This window comes from Sinocyclocheilus grahami, unplaced genomic scaffold, assembly GCF_001515645.1.
Source record: "Sinocyclocheilus grahami isolate Dianchi unplaced genomic scaffold, SAMN03320097.WGS_v1.1 scaffold111.1, whole genome shotgun sequence".
Taxonomy (NCBI): domain Eukaryota; kingdom Metazoa; phylum Chordata; class Actinopteri; order Cypriniformes; family Cyprinidae; genus Sinocyclocheilus; species Sinocyclocheilus grahami.
The window spans coordinates 943,487-960,610 of record NW_015505290.1 but is presented as its reverse complement, the minus strand read 5'-3'; positions in this window follow the sequence as shown (position 1 = coordinate 960,610).

The following is a 17,124-nucleotide window of genomic DNA, read 5'->3' as shown; positions in this document are numbered from 1 at the left end:
ACAGTCATTTAAATTGGATAGGTACTCAAAAAATGACGATTCCGTCATCATTTACTGATGTCAAGTCGTTCCAAAGCCATATGACTTACTTTCCTCTGTAGAGCATAAAAGAAGATATTTTGAAGAATGTATTACCTGTTTTTGTCTGTACAAAAACCAGTAAAAAAGTGGGAACCCAACATAGCATTAGACCCTATAAAGTTTCATTGTATGGACAAAAAAAACACAGAGACATTTTGCAAGATTTTGTGTTCGACACAAAGAAAGTCATACAGGTTCGAAACGACACAAGGCTGAGTAATTGATGACAGATCTTTCATTTTTAGGTAAAAAAACCCTTTAGCACAGTTTGCTCAAATATTATTTCCCCCAGTATGCAGTTCTCCTTTATAAGCGTAATGATTGGAAGTCTGCAGGACTGTTTGCCTAGATGATTTCTTGGATGTGATTAAGGCGATAATCCAATAACTAAACTCATTTTTGATATTCGAAACACATTTAATTACCAGCACTGTTTCAAATTCCATTATCATTATCGCTTTTTCTGTATTTATTTTGTGGAACGTTGTGAAAGATAAGAGAGTAATGACTTAGCCCAATTTTTGAGGGTTTTACATGTTTTAGAGAGATATCTGCATGCTGGATGGATTTAGCTCTGGCATGGTAGGACTAAGGACTAATTGTTTTTCCCTTATCAATTATGCAAACATACAAAGTGCAAGTCACAAAGGGAGGCCTGCATTTTGGGAAAGCATGAACACATTCAGGTCATTTGGAAATTATACAAGCATGCACTGAATTATTTGCATGGCATCAACATTGTGTGTTACATATGAAAGGTCATGGATTCCTAGTATTGTTTCCCAAGAGATATCAATGTATACTACCCACATATAATTTTATTCCAGATGCATTTCAAACCTTTACATTTTAATCCAGTACCCAAACTAAAGCCACACTAAACTGCCTACTAAGGCAGTGATTTTGAATTAACCTTTCAGTTGGTCATTTGAAAGTGCTGTGGGGAAATTTCAAAATATTACGTTATTATAGCCACAGGCAGTGACTCACTGCATATCAGCATACTCATGGGTGCTTTAGATGGTTTATAGCGTAATGACTAATGCCCTTTCACCTCTTATTTCCCATCAGTTCTATTGTATGTTATTAGTCCATGCTGGTGATGTTCATACCAAACACAAGGGATGTTGAATTGTGAATGGGGTTCAGAAGAGAGACTATTAAGATTAATATAACAACAACAGGACTGTGGTTGTATTAATTTTCCTGTTGTTGCATGTAGATCCTTTAACATAAAAATGTTCTATCATAAAGCAATCCGCAAACAAGCAACAGTGCGTCAAAGCAGTAGCCTTTATCGTATATCCCTCCAGTTATTCCCCAATTTGGTTCCCTCTTTGATAAACACACAGCTCATCACTGTAAGTGCTCAGATAATAATATTAGTTCACTACTAATCGTTTGGTTTAATCATCGTTTCAGAGTTTATGACGTTCATTGGGACCAAAGACATTAGTTCTTTTGTACTAATCGCATTAAATCAGTGTCCTGCTCAAATTCTCAGCCCCATTATTAGCTGTCACCAGTGGATGGTGATAAAAGCCTTATTGGGTTTTCTGTTTTGCTACTTGAGCAAAATAAACATGAGAAATATGCTAGTATTCAGAGAAATATGGGCATAATATTTCCAAACCACATTATTTGATGTTGAGAAAAGTGATAGTTAACTAAAACATGAAAATTCTGTCATCATTTACTCGCTTAAACCCATATGAATCTTTCTTCAATATAACACAAAATGAAAAAGATTCATATTGTACTGGCCAAATTTATGAAACTTTTTTTGTGTCTGTTTTATGTTATTTTATAACTTGATTTGGATTTCCATTTACTTCAATTATATGGCAAAGAGCAACCAGTACATTCTTTAACCTATCACCTTTTGTGTTTCACAAAAGAAACAAACTTTAAACTAGGTTAAAATAAAATGAATAAATAAATTGAACAGAATTTTCCTCTTTGGCCGAACTATCCCTTTCAAGCTTACTTCAACTTTTTGAATCATGAAAATAATAATAACAGTAATAATATCCTCCAATAATAACACATTTGGAGCATCGTAAAAAATAAAATACCCTTGATTGTGGTTTTTTTTTCATTCACTGGTTTCATGCCTTGAGATTTCAGTGTCCTGTGGTCCTTCGTTCTATTTGAGTTATTTTTCCTGTCATTCAGCCCAGCGGAGAGGAGCACAGACAGTGAAAGGATTATTCTTTGAGTCTCCCATGAAATTGAAGAGATGGATATAATAGATGCTAAAAGCTGTAATAGTGTGGCAGACGACTACTCGCTGCGTGGACCCCAGGGTGCCTGTTTCGAGGATTACACACAGTTTTCGGAAAGCTATGAGGGTATTCAGCTCCACTGGGTAATGCAACTTTTCGAAATGGGGGAGGGTTTTTAGATGACGTGACAGATCCTTACACACGCTGGAGCCAACGGTAAGCACCACAGGCCCAGTGAGGAGTTGGACTCTGGCATCTGACTGCATGCTGCATTTTTGAACTGTATAAAACCTTAATGCCAATGAGAATGATATTTGCCTGCCAAAGCAGTGTTTTGCTGCGACTTTTCATGCACACACATAAAATGGGCAGAGGCCTGGGCACTAAATCACTAAAAACACATCACAAAATACAGTTACTTTGTGAATGAAGACATTACATGCCAATACAGAAAATGTCTACAAATATATGCTGGCCATTGCACCACAATCAGCAAACATAGCAACTGACATTAAATTGCCATTTATTATTTCTCCAGTCTCTATAAAAGGGGGGATAAAGTAAAAGATAAAACCAAAATGTGATATGTTAAAATCAAACCGTATCCTTTAATGTAGTATGTAATAATGAATTAAAGGAATTTAAATGAATTTAATTTAATGCATTTTTTGTCTAAAGTAGTTTATTTAATACCATAAATATAGTTTTTTTTTTAAAGAAAATATTAGCTACCGTGCCTTTATAAGGGATTCATGCAGTTGGAAATTTTCTTCACACAGGATATATTTTGGCTTTTTTGACACAAATCTTTTTTTCCAAATTACTATTAGTCAAAACTTCTTACAGTTAGCTATTAAACAAGTATTGTTTGGCACCAATTTTGCCCTAGTGTGTATTTCTACTCAAGCTCTGTCAGGTTGCATGAGTATCTTGAGAAGATGGGCCTTTGAAAATTGCACCCATAAATATTCAGTTGGATTGAAATCAGGATTTGTTAAATGGATAGTTCACCCAAAACTTCTTGTTTTTGTCAATTCTGTCAGAATGTTGGTAACCAAACTGTTGATAGTAGTCATTGACTTCCAAAGTATTGAAGAAGAAATTAATTATTGTGGAAGTCAATGGTTACAACTGTCACAGTTATGTGACAGTTGTAACCATTGACTGTCACAGTTATGTTTCTTTGTACTTTGGTTCTGTCTTCCTCATTGACCCAGTTTCTCAGTCTGTTTGATTATCATTCTGTTACCGTATTAATTAGCTCATTAGTTCCTTAATATTTTTTTTAGTTAAGTTCCTTTTTCTGGTGTCGTCCATGTTATGGCCTATTTTGAAACATTATCTTCAGTCACACTTTATTTTAAAGTCCAGTTCTCGCCATTAACAAACCATTAATATTACTTTTGACTCAATAAACTCCTAATTAGCTGTTTATTAATAGGTAGTTGGGTAACACTATTTTAAGGTGTCCTTGTTGCACAAGTTACATGTACTTACTATTATAATAACAATAAACTTTGCATAATTACATTCAAGTAACCCTAAACCAAACCTTAAAGGCACAATATGTAAGATTTTTTAATTAAAATATCCCAAAATCACTAGAACAGTGTTATATATTTGCTGACTTGTATTATCCCAAATGTTTCGAAGAATGTTTAAATCCAGAGAAATAGCTATTTTAAATAGTGGCTCATCCCTGGTCATTGCGTCGCCTGCCAATGACGTCATACACCCCGGATTTCCGGTTTTGTTTTGTAGAAAACATGGAAACACCAAAGACGTTATGTTATGCGTTTTATTAGACAGGTGACGACCACACAGAGTAGCATTATAACAGAACTTTCAAATGTAGCTAGTATGATAAAACAGCGCTGCTTTACCCCACATACGCACGACCGGAAGGAGCAGAAGCGGTCGACTGTGGCATAATAAAAGCTCAGCTGCTTTCGAGCCGTGTGTCGCGCTCGTTCAGCGGTCTCGTTTTGCTTCGACGGCTTTCAGCCTCACCCTGCTTCATACTACGACGTTAATAAATCTTTAATACATTAGCTCATCCATGAACATGATTTCGGCCCGAGTCCCGTCGGATTGCATCGGCTGTGGGGATGAAGACCACAACTCCCATGATTCCACACTCAGTCACTGCGTCATCAAAGTATGCCTTTGTTTCTTTGTTTGTTTTGAATACGCGCCCTCTAGCGGCGAAAACTTACATATTGTGCTTTTAAATAACAAGGCACTAACAAGGACACCTTAAAATAAAGTGTAGCCTACTAACCGGTAGTTTTTAAGTTTAGGTATTGGGTATGATTAGGGATATAAAATTTGTTAATGCAGAATGTGGGCTTTATAAGCACTAATAAACAGCTAAGATACAGTATGCTAATAATACTGAAGGCATACCAATTAACAACTAGTTAATGGTGAGAATTGGTTCTTATACTAAAGTGGGTAACACTTTATTTTAAGTTGTCCTTCTTACACGTTACGTGTACGTACTATTATAATAACAATAAATTATGCATAATTACATGCAAGTTAAGCCAAACCCTAATCCTAACCCTAACCATATAGTAAGGACATGTAGTTAATTAATATTCCTCAGTAATTAAATGTATAATTACACTGTAAGAAAGACACCTTAAAATAAAGTGTAACCCTAAAGTGTTACCTTATCTTCTTCATCAATCTTATCTCTGCAACCGTATGTGACAAGCGTGGTATGGTTACCATCATTATTAAAAATATCTACTTTTGTGTTCATCAGCAGAAAGAATCTACTGACAGAATTTTCATTTTTGGGAACTATCTCTGTAATACCGAGCTTTGTCTTTATGCTTAAGGTCACCATTTTGCTTGAAAACAGATTCTCCATCAGGGCTTCTCTGTTTTCCTGCATTCATTTTACCCTCCGCCCTTACAAACCTGCCAGGGAAAGAAGCATCCCCACAACATGATGGTGTGTTTCTGATCATGTGAAGTTTGGCTTACAACAAACATGGCGTTTAGTCTAATGTCCAGAAAGCTCAATTTTCATCTCATCAGACAAATGAACGTTCTCCCAGCCGGCCTTAATGTCTTCTGGCAAAGTGTCAACAAGATGTCATATGCCCTTTTCTAACAGTGGCTTCTCTTTGTCACTCTCCCGTAAAGCTGTGACTGCAAAGCATTTCCATTTCTTAATTACTGGTTTAACTCCAAGAGATATTCAGTGCCACGTCCATCTCCTGGCTTGTGCTTTTCTATTACTCTTTTCAGAGTTGCTTGGAGTGTTAGTTTTTCCTCATGATTTATGTTCTGCTGCAGTTCTGACTCACCAAAACTTGGACCTCGCAGATAGAAGTATTTATAATCATCGGAGAATGAACACAAGTCCATTTAATTTAACATTAAGTATTTATGACTACAAACCATTTGGCTGCACAAGTGGTGATTTTGGTGAGTCACATATAAGGGTGAAAACTGATTATAGGCTATTCATAATCTCTTTGTAGAGATCAGTTTTCCCTTTTTTCTCTTTTTGCTCATCAGTGTCAAAAAGCCAAATGAAGTCCAATGTGATTCAGTGTTGTTCAACAATGAAACACAAAACAGAGAGTAAACGTATGTTATAGGCACTGTAAAGGTGAAGATTAGGCATTTACCTCAAAATGATCACAAGAACCTTGTTTATGAATAAAAAGGTTGTTGAGGGTTAACTTCTAACTGGACAGAAATTGGTGTCAGATAAACCATAAATTCAAGCTGATCTGCAGTTCACACACTATAGGAGGTCAATCTTCTCTTTCTTTCAGACCTGCATGTCTCAAACGTCAGCAGATTTTCATTGCTCTCATCTGTTCTCATAGCTGAAGTGCTGCCCAGGCTCCTCTTAACCCTTTTGGAAGCAGTGACAACTGAGTTTATTAAGCTCCTTTTCCACTGTAAATGAGACTGCCTTTTTATCAGTGTAAAAAATATTATGCTAATATTTCTGAGGGAGGTGGGGAAAAGTGTTTATTTTTACCACACTGGCATGAATATTAAGAATTTGTTATATACAGTGTAATACACTGATGTTATAAAATAAAATTTGAATTGTGCTAATTTACTTATCTTGTCATTCTTATAATTTTACCTGTATTAAAATGCACATTGTTTTTGTATCAAGTTATCGAATTACACGTCATTTCACATTAAAATATTGTCCTGTTTCAACTATCCGGTTGCTCTCTGATAATCTAGAATGTCAAAAACAGATAATTAACTGTATCTAAATGATTTGACACACTGACCCAACTCCAGCAGAACCTTCAGTATTTGTCTTTGTTGTGATACAGCGACTCTGTTTCCTTGACAACTTAGACACTAATCTCCATTGAAATGTCTTACCTTGCCAACAGTGTTGACCTGAGGACTTTTGAATCTATTCCCTATAATCAGATCCCTCAAAATGGACTGCAGATGTACTCTGTAAGATCATTCACTGAACACATCCAGGCAAATTTGGAGTGCCTATAGTTGAATAATACAAAGCCATCCTGACACTTCATAGAGATGGTTCTCGAAGTGTAAGGAGAACCCAAAAGACTTCATTCCTGTCTCAAAAGCCAAGAAGTACATATCTCTTATGTTCTCTTCCACACATTCAATTAATGATACACACTAGAATCAAAGAGGTCTATGAATATTCTCTTTATATGGTTTTAAGTATTACAGGCTACACAAATTAGTGGTGAGTGATATCATTTTCTTTTCCATTCTGATACCAAGTACTATGAGTACTTTAGTGAGTGCTATAATACTAGCAAGACCAATGTCAGTGTTATTTTAGTACTATTTATATACTATTACAGTTTTTATCAATATTTTAAATGATCATTTATTTTTATATTTTCAGTTTTCATTTTAATTTTAAGTTTTAGTTTTATGTGTTTAGTACATTTTTAATCTATTATTTAGCTTTATTTTTTCAGTTTTATTTTGAATAAATGTTATTTCTTCAAATTACTCTAATTTTAATGTAAGTATTTTAAGTTTTTCCATTTAATGTTTATTAACTTTATTACAATGACAATATAAAAATGTTTTTAATAATAAAATATATAACAAAAAACTATTATATTATATTATATACAACAGTTCTTTCTGGTCCTCAAATTTGATTGGCTGAGAGGAATGCAATATATTTTTCGCTTTCGGAGATCTCATGAACCTGCCAAGAGCAGCCTTACCTCGGCTAGAGCTTCTGGAATTTGCTGCTGGCTCTGATGTCTCTATAGTGGTTAAACATGAGATATAATTTGTTTTGGGTAAATCTCACGGGCAGTTTTTGGTCTCATTAATCTATTGTTTGTTCCAGAGCAAATAGTTTTGGCTGAAGGCAAAATCTCATCAGTTACATTTTATGTAACATTTATGCTGTATATAAGAGTGCTGCATTTCCTACTTTTGACTGAATTTCTTAGCAACTTTTATGATGGCTGCTCTTGTTGTTTATTAAATATTATTATTTAATAAATCATATTTTTTATAGTAGTATTTAATTATTGTATTTTGTGATGGTGATTTTAGTTACTTTATTCCGCCATTAGATGGTGACAACAGACTATTTTTATTAGTGAGTCAGCAGTAAAGACTTATATTGAAAGAGACCGAAACTGTTGTAAACAAGGAAGTTATTTTTACTCTCAACAACACCTTGTAAGATGCAGCCAACAAATGCATTGCTGCGCGGCGCTGTCATCGGAAATCACCCATAACAGATGAAAGGATTGTACAACAAAGATATCGCTTTCCTCAGTGGACATTCAAACTAAAGTTTTATTGTGAATATGAGATTGAGCTGAAGAATGATGCAGGTAATCACACTCGCTCAGTCAATTTCTCTCATAATACGCTATTCTACACAATACAGTGAGCTTTTAATACAATAGCACAATAAGCTTTCAATGAAACAACTCAACGTTTCTTTGTTACTAGTCTAAAGTGAATTTTTCGAATTAGTAACATAGGCTTGGCTCAGCTGCTAAACTGTCAACTTGAGATTTGAATGCATGGCAGAAGGAAGTAGTTAAAACTAAAGAGGGTTTTTAAAGACACTCTGTTGTTGTTTCTTATGTATTTACTTATATATTGTGACGTTGATCTGTTGTATAAATGCAAAATCACACCTTGTGATATGGCTTTATATCAGCACACTATGTTTAGGCCTACCTATGGCCAAATCACAGCCGTGCCGATATACAGCGATATTGCACTGCTACTTGTGTGATATTGCTCATGTATTCGCATAATATTAAATGTTAGTTTTTTAGGTTAAAAAGTGAAAAAGGAGTTGGATACTGGGTTGTATTTTTCTGTGCCCCAACTGATGCTGCTACTTGTATGTCAAGTCAAACGGTTGAGAAGCAACCTAGTGAAGCTTTTGTCAAAATAATTTGACATTACTCAGTTTACATTATATGTGTACTTGTTGTGGGAGGGAAGAAGTGTCATCAAGGCTTTGTATGTTACAATTATGTTGCATCATGATATCAGCATTGTTAAAAGGGATTCTGAATGCTCTAGCAGTACTATGAAAACATGCTGTAACCTAGATATGCACAGTTTCAACCCAGTCTCATGAGAAACTTAACTATTTATGGTGTGGTGAATTCTTATGAATTTGTACATTTTATCCAACCATCAGTTATACACTGTGGTTTCTTATATGGTCACTTATACTGTATGCTCAATTTATTTGATATCATTTATCTCCAAACAGCACACAACACAAGATAACTCAGTTTTAAATGCCAAAATAAAACATGCACTATTTGTGCAACACAGCTATACTTAGCACACAGCCTTCCTGAAGAGCTGAGGCTGCCACCCACACAATTCTCTTTGCTTCATATAATAGTGTGAAAATAATATCAGGATCAAATAAATTCTTTAAAAATCCTACAATGTGATTTTCTGGATTTTTTTTCTCATTTTGTCTCTCATAGTTGAGGTATACCTATGATGAAAATTACAGGCCTCTCTCATCTTTTTAAGTGGGAGAACTTGCACAATTGGTGGCTGACTAAATACTTTTTTTCCCCACTGTATGTGTTTTTGATATTTAATTATATTTTTATTCTTTCTGGGGAAAGCTATTTCTCAGAATACCATCATCTGTCAGTGTGTTTCAACACTATGTGATATCTTGCCAAAAACAGTCTTTGCAAGAAGACGCAAGGCTTCTCTCTAAATACTGACTGGACTGAAATCAAAGTCTTCCTGCCAGCTTTTCAGAGGCAGGCGGCCAATGTTGTATTTTAATCTAATTAGTACATCAAACATTCAATGCATTTTTACAACATTTGGTAATGTTTCTCAAGTCAACATATTGCTGTTGATATTGGTGAGAATGCCAAACATTTTTTAATGTTAGTGTACGTTTGCTTGATCTTTCATTGCCTGATTATTTTTAGCACATTGTGATAGTTATTGTCTATATTCTTTCAGTTAAAGGTGGTGTGTCATTTTTGCAAAACTATAGTATCACCAAATGGAATTGCAAAAATTGTGACCTGTGTTTTCCAACAGGATTCCTGAACAAAAGGTTTCCCTGTTTGCCATTGGTCGGTCAAGTAAATAGTTCCGCCCCCAAACTCATCCCATTAGTTGAGCTAGTGCTGCTATATTGGGCTGCGGTGTGTTTCCCGTACATACATTTCTATATACATGTAATTAAAGATATAGATTGTAATGCATGCTAGCTTGCTTATTTTGCTTAAGAGCTTATCTATATGTTGTACTAACAAGAAACTATGCCGCTAACTGCTAACTAGGTTGAATGCTGTAGTTTCAAGCACACAACTTTTGATGTTGCTTGCAAATGTTTGCTGGTTTTGGAAAACAAAGAATTGCCGAACTATGAACAACAGATGCTAGTTGGTTAACAGTGTTTTTGGGAAATACACCCCTGGTAAGATGCTCAAACAAACATTACCTAGCTAGTTGCAACTGTTTTCTGAAATTGTAACATGGTTACACCCCTGTCATTTGAACCATGTTTGTTTAAAAATACAGGAAACACTCAAATATATCGATTAAAATGTATATTAAATTAGATGAAAAATTGAAGTGCAGATCTGTGCACACTTTAATGACTAATATTACCCACAACCCATTGTACATTGAAGGAGAATTCGGTTAGAACTACAAACACAAATAAAAAAAGTGTTAAAAAGCACAAACAAGGCATATATGCCACGTTTAAATGGTGACAGTATGCACATAACTTGGCGGCAGAGTGGTCCATTAAATACGTAGTTATGATGAAGTAGTATGTCCCAAAGCTTATATACTGCTTAAAGTATAAGTAGGCGAATCGGATTGCAGCATGCTTCTAACCACAGGTCAAGAGCTGCAGCTTGAACCAGTTTGAACAATGATGCTGTTTGCAAATGTTTGCTAAAATGCTGAACTATGTTGGTAACAAAGGAACTAGTGACCATAGTTGGCAAACAATGCTTTTGTGAAGATCAATGTATGCTAATGGGTTACTTACTGTACTTTAAATACAGTACCTGCAGATACCCCAGTGATGCCACATCAGACTGTTTTACAATAGCCAGAGATAATGAGCACAGCGTGCACATATGGGGACTCCTATACACTCTTTATGCATATGCTAAAGCTACCGCACTTCCTTTCCGGTGCCACAGCAGAGACAGAGCTACAGCAGAAAAGCTGTTCCCTTGGGACGCTCTTAATGATGACAGTCTGCTCGCGTTTACTGACAGTCAGCTCCTCATCAGTGCCGTGCGAGAGGAGATATGCAGGATTACATTCGTCCCAGCACTGCAGATCCATGCCAATCATGTGTCAGCGTAAACCCTGATGTGACGTGTGCTTGAAACAATGTAGTTATATTTACTTAAATGTGTCATGTTTGCATACAATATATTATGTACTGTAGTTTAAAAATACTACTGTATGTGCTGAACGCTTTGTTGTTTGGCCAAACTTGTTCAGTAATGTCACAAAATTAGCTTTTGTTAAAGTGAAACTTTAAAATAATAATATTTAAAAAAACTACTACAACATCACTGTGTTTTACCATTACGGATAATGTGGCACAGGTTTTAGTTATGAAGTGAAGACTTATTCCTTCATCTGAGATAGGTGGAAGTCTAAAGCCAGTGATTAAGTGTTCATACTCAGAACTATATTCCCTGGTATTACCACAGACCTGAACCACAGCAATCATTCTTGATAGGGCCACTGTGTCTCCATGGCAACGGTAACCAAGTCCTAAAAAGACAATAAATTTGATTGAGTTTACAGTGTGTGTTACTGTAAACAGGATCTGAGCTGCTTAAACTAAACCTGAAAAGAGGGTAGAGTACTTTACCTTTAACCCTAATCTATGTGTGTATGTATTTGTTTGTTTATGTACCGGTTAAAAGTTTGGGTTGTGTAAGATTGAAAAAAAAAAACGTTTTATAATAAAAAAAATACAGTAATACTGTGAAACTTAAAATAAATATTACATTTCAGCATCATTGCTCTAGTCTTCAGTGTCATATGATCCTTCAGAAATCATACTATTTGCTGCTCAAGAAATATTTATTTTTATTAGTGTTGAAAACAGTCATGCTGCTTAATATTTTTGTCGAAACCGTGATACATTTTTTCAGGATTCTTTGATGAATAGCATTTATTAAAAAAAAATATTTTGTTATGTTTTAAATGCTTTCACTGTCACAATTTATCACATCCTTGCTGAGTATTAATTTGAAAGTACATTTTCTGTTGCCTATAATAAAAAATAAATATATTTTAAGAACAAACATGATTTTTGAATAGGCCAGTTATATAAAAACAGATAGATGACAACTAGCAAAACAGCAGCATGTCATAACACAACACAACACAGAGCTTCATAATTATCAGCATATGGTTGGTGTCACTTGGAGAACCGTTAATGACTGAAGATTTTTGTTTTGCTAAACAAGCCTCAGTAGCAGCCACTGCAAGACATATTCTGTTAATTTTCAGAGGATGCATGTGAGGATTATTTTAAAGGCCTATTTTTAGCATCAGCCTGTGTTAGCATTTCTTGTTTGTGTCTTGTGGATAGAGGACGTCTGACATTTTAAACCAATTTTGAACCAGCCCTCATGATTGTTCATGTTTCAGCAATCATCTTGTCTTCTGAAAGTCAGTCTTAGTTCTAGTCAGTTTGTGAAATCAATGAGCGTGCTGCTGCTGGTGTTCTTCAGTTGTATAACAGTGTCATACTGTTAAGGCCTGTCGTGGCTTGGCACTGTACAGTCTTATGTAAGGAGAATGACATCTGAAGCGTACAGCACCATCCATTTATATACCAGCACAAAGAACCGATTACCCTCCAGTATTAAAGAATCTGCCATGTCATTTCCATTTACAAGCATGCAAATGCAGGATATTTTTTTTTAATTATGTTGCATCATGATATATATAATATATCATAAAAAACTCTGTATCTTTTACTAGTTGTAAACTTCATAACATCATGCATTTTGACATATCAAAACAGGTAGGTTTCACCTGGTGCTGGTTTTAAATATTGTTCTCACCATTGAACATCACCTAAAATCATCTTGTTTCTTGGCTAACTGCATTATAAAGCCTTGTTTCCCTTCTTCTCTCTGTGTAACTCGTTATTCAGAAGAAACACAGGAAAACATAAGCATGTGAGCATCTCAGTATCCCTATAGTGCTCCTTTTTTACTCTCTATACACTCTTAAAAATAAAGGTGCTTCACGATGCCATAGAAGAACCTTTTTATCTAAATGGTTCCATAAAGAACCTTTAACATATGAAGAACCTTTCTGTTTCACAAAAGGTTCTTTGTGGCGAAAGAAGGTTCTTCAGATTATAAAAAGGTAAGAAAGAGATGGTTCTTTAAAGAACCTTTGACTGAATGCTTCTTTGTGGAACCAAAAATGGTTATTCTATGGCATCGCTTGAAGAACCTTTTGAAGCACCTTTATTTTTAAAAGTGCTATAGTGTGTCTTTTTTTAATTTTAAAGAGATGCTTCCCTTTGTCAGCAAAGCTATAAAACATGCATTAAGTAACAGTTTCCATGTAAAATGATGTTCTAACCATGTTCAGGTTGAATGTCAAAGGAGTTTTTTTTCTTCCATAAAACTATATGCTAAAAGCAATGGCTGCCAATGTAATAAAATAATCAATCAGTTTATCTTATGTGTTAAATGATTATCAAATAATAATTGGAATAGTATCAGATTGGTAAATGTGATTACTAATTGCTTAAACTCCCAAGCACCCCCTCCACCCAGTTTGAGATCAGATATTATTGATCAGAATATTAACATAATTTTTAAAAGCAAAGTTACTGTTCACTATCCATATAAGAAGATTAATTTACTTCAAGTCAAGTTAAAATCTGCTATAATGGGTATTTAGTACAGTCAAAACTTTTTATAGTCTGACTGGCTAAAAAAATGCCTTTCCTCATACAGTATAGGCCACTTGAATGCCTTTACCTGCAAGACTGACTTAATTATGCCCCGAGGGAAATGTGGCAGCTCTTGAGGACCGCCTTCGCAGCTTGACTTCTGACAAGCTAGAGCTAGAATTCATCCCTCCACTTCTAAAGCCACTCGAGCATGTCTTGTCTTTTTTCAGTGTGTTGAGATACGTAGGAAATCTGGAGGTGATCTGGAGGGGAATATGAAATTGTGGGATACAGATAAGTATACATCGACAGATGAGGCATGGTGGGTTTGTTGGTTTCATTTTCATTCCTGTGGGCTGTTACCTTCTCTGCCTTATTAAAAAATCCAATAATAAGCCCTCCGCCAGCGCACAAAGAAGCTTCTTTACTCTAGCAGAAGAGCTGAATTCATCCATGCAGGTATTCACTTTTTATAGAGTACGATTGTGGATGTATCAGTGTTCTGCTCTTGTTATATTCAAGAACAACAATTCTACATCGTTTTCTAGGTTTGAATCTGAAGGAACACAGACAGAATACATTTCCTCTAACTTCTGTAAAGATTCAACATGGACTGAAAGATAAAAACAATGGGTCACAGGGACTGGGTGGCATTTGTTCAAATATATATATATATATTTTTTTTTTAGCAATATCATATAGGATGCTGCTGTTCAAGGGCCAGATTTACTAAACAAGGCAAATTAGTGCAAGAGTGCAAGGGTGATCTACTGACAATGCGCAAATTCAAGAACACAGACGCAAAGTCTCATTTCCATAATGATCAATGTAATCTACCAAGAGCACACATTAGCCTACAGATATTTTCGGATAATGTCTTCCTCTGGTCTTCCAAATAAATTGATAGGAGTAGAAAAATTAACTCCATTCTATTGCACACGCTGTTCTCTGTGGTGCATCCTACTGCGCAAAGACATGCTATTCTGGGGTAAATTCACTACCACAAACCTTAGTAAATCATGTTCCATGAATTATTTAAATACTCTCCTCCCAAAAATTTTTCACTGCGCGTATTTAGTAAATCCTGACAGTAGTTTTTAATGCCAAAAGAGGGTTTGCGCATTTAGGAGGATCAATTGACAGAAATGCAATATAATATACATGTACATATTACATAATGAGCCGTTATTTTTTGTTACCTTAGAATGAGCAATTTCTGTCTACATAAACCGCAGGTCCCCCTACATGGAAGCCGCTATTTTGCGCCACAATGTTTCTACAGTAGCCCTAAACGGACAAACTGCTCTACAGAGTGTGTTTCGTCACTAGGTTGTTCTTGCGAATAAAACACTGACACAATGATGAACAAGTAACAATAATATTCGGTTCACTGAATAATTAAGTAAATATAATTCCTTAATTTACCTTTGTAAAGAAATCTCTTTGCTTGACTGGCTACTCTCTGCTGTATCAGAAGACAACATCATTTCAATGTGCAATTCACAATCTGACACATGAAGGAGTCAGCATTTGTGGATGAATTAGTTTACTTATTGATTCAATGGCTCGCTTATGAAAAATTAAGTTGTCGCCACCTACTGGCATAACTATCTAACCTGTGGAAACTGGAGGGAAAGAAATTCCCACCACTAATGCACAGACTGACAGTTTGTCTGGAACACGTAAACATAGAACAGTGAAATGGTGAAAAGTTCAAACTGACCAAACAAAATAGAGGATGGGGACTAATTGCGGTATAATTCCTCATTTAGCCTATACATCAGTGGTTCTCTGAATACTTGACTCAAAGGCCCCTAAGTCCCCATAATATTAGAAGGGCTCATGACTTTTCCAGGTTTTTGTGATTTACTGGATAAGGATTTAGGACAAGGATTTAGCCTAGCATACATCAGTTTTGGATGTTTGTTAAGTTTCTAAAAAGATACGTCAAAAAGCTGTCCAATGAGATTGTGAATCTATCTTTATGTCTTTTGTTTTGTGTCTTTAGGTTTGGTGCTTTAAATGACAGCGTGAATGTGAACCAGGACTGAATGTACTGTAGCATTTACTTTTTTGTTCCGGACAAGAACCAAGAGAACTGAACGACAAGTGTAAACAAATCCTTAGGCTTCCTCACGTATATCCAGGTTTTACAACCCAGGTTCTTTGAAGAGAAAAAGTTGTGGGGGTGAATTAAAATAAGAAATATCTTTTAGTTGTTTTAGTTTATTTAGATTCTTGTTTTGTTTTATTTCAAATAATTTTAATTCATCCTAAAGGCAAGTTTACTGAGGCCCCCTAGTGGGCCCCATCCCTCTGCTTGAGAATCACTGCCATAAATTATTATGCAGTCAGTTAAGACTACTCACCATAAAAGCACAATTATTGTTCTGTATTCATTTCTCCCCAAAGCATTTCTAATACACATACTCTCATGAGCTCTTGTCCCAATTAAACAAATTTAAAAACTCTTTAGTAATTATGTGCCTTTGGACCTCGAACAGGAAACGCTTGGTTGGTTTTAAAAGCCATTGCATTGCTCATAGACAGCTGAGAAGCCAGTTCTTTGAGAGTATACCATCTGCTCATGTGAATCAAAATAACCTTCTCTGTACTTCTGAGCCATTAATGGCTTGCTTTTATGTACTGTGTTGTGTAATTGTTCACGATGTGGAACTTAAAAATAAATCTAATTTAAATATATTTTTTCTGAGCTCTTTAGTGCTGTTATACCTCTATTCAGTTGACTGGCAGCTCTAAAAATGCCTGGGGCTCTAGGACAAGAAATTTAGCTAAATGTTTAAAATTTCATGGCAGTTTTATTGGTGTGTGGCACTTTTTGTTTCTGCTGAAATGGCCACTTGGTAAGGAGAATTGGAAAAAGAGATTTAGATGTGAGTACCCCAGATTCCCCATCACAGAGAGTGGAGCTGTCAGGAGTCATCACTTTATGAGACTATGTGTGTGTACGTAAATGTGTGTGTACGTAAATTTCTTTTTCCAGGTTTATGACTTACTTTCAGACACACTGCAACACTGGTCATCCTTGTCACAATACTAGATGGGGGTCAATGTTTGTTTAGTAAGCTTGACCCTGTTGGTAGATGTCATAACTGCAGCATTTCTCCACCGACGTTCAAATAATTTGATCAAATAAATAAAAGGCAACAAATATATTCTTCAAATATCTCCTAAAAGAATGGATGAGTGTCTGACTGTACTGGTATGTGCATGTGTGTGCTGGGATGCTCCTGGTACTAACAGCTATGTGGTCTGATGACTGTGCGGTTCCTCTCTATTTACCTGCTTCAGTAAACAGAGTTCCATCTTTATGGAGCCACTCACCCAGATACAGAAAGGGCTTGCGTGTTCAGCTCCATTAAATGGACTCAT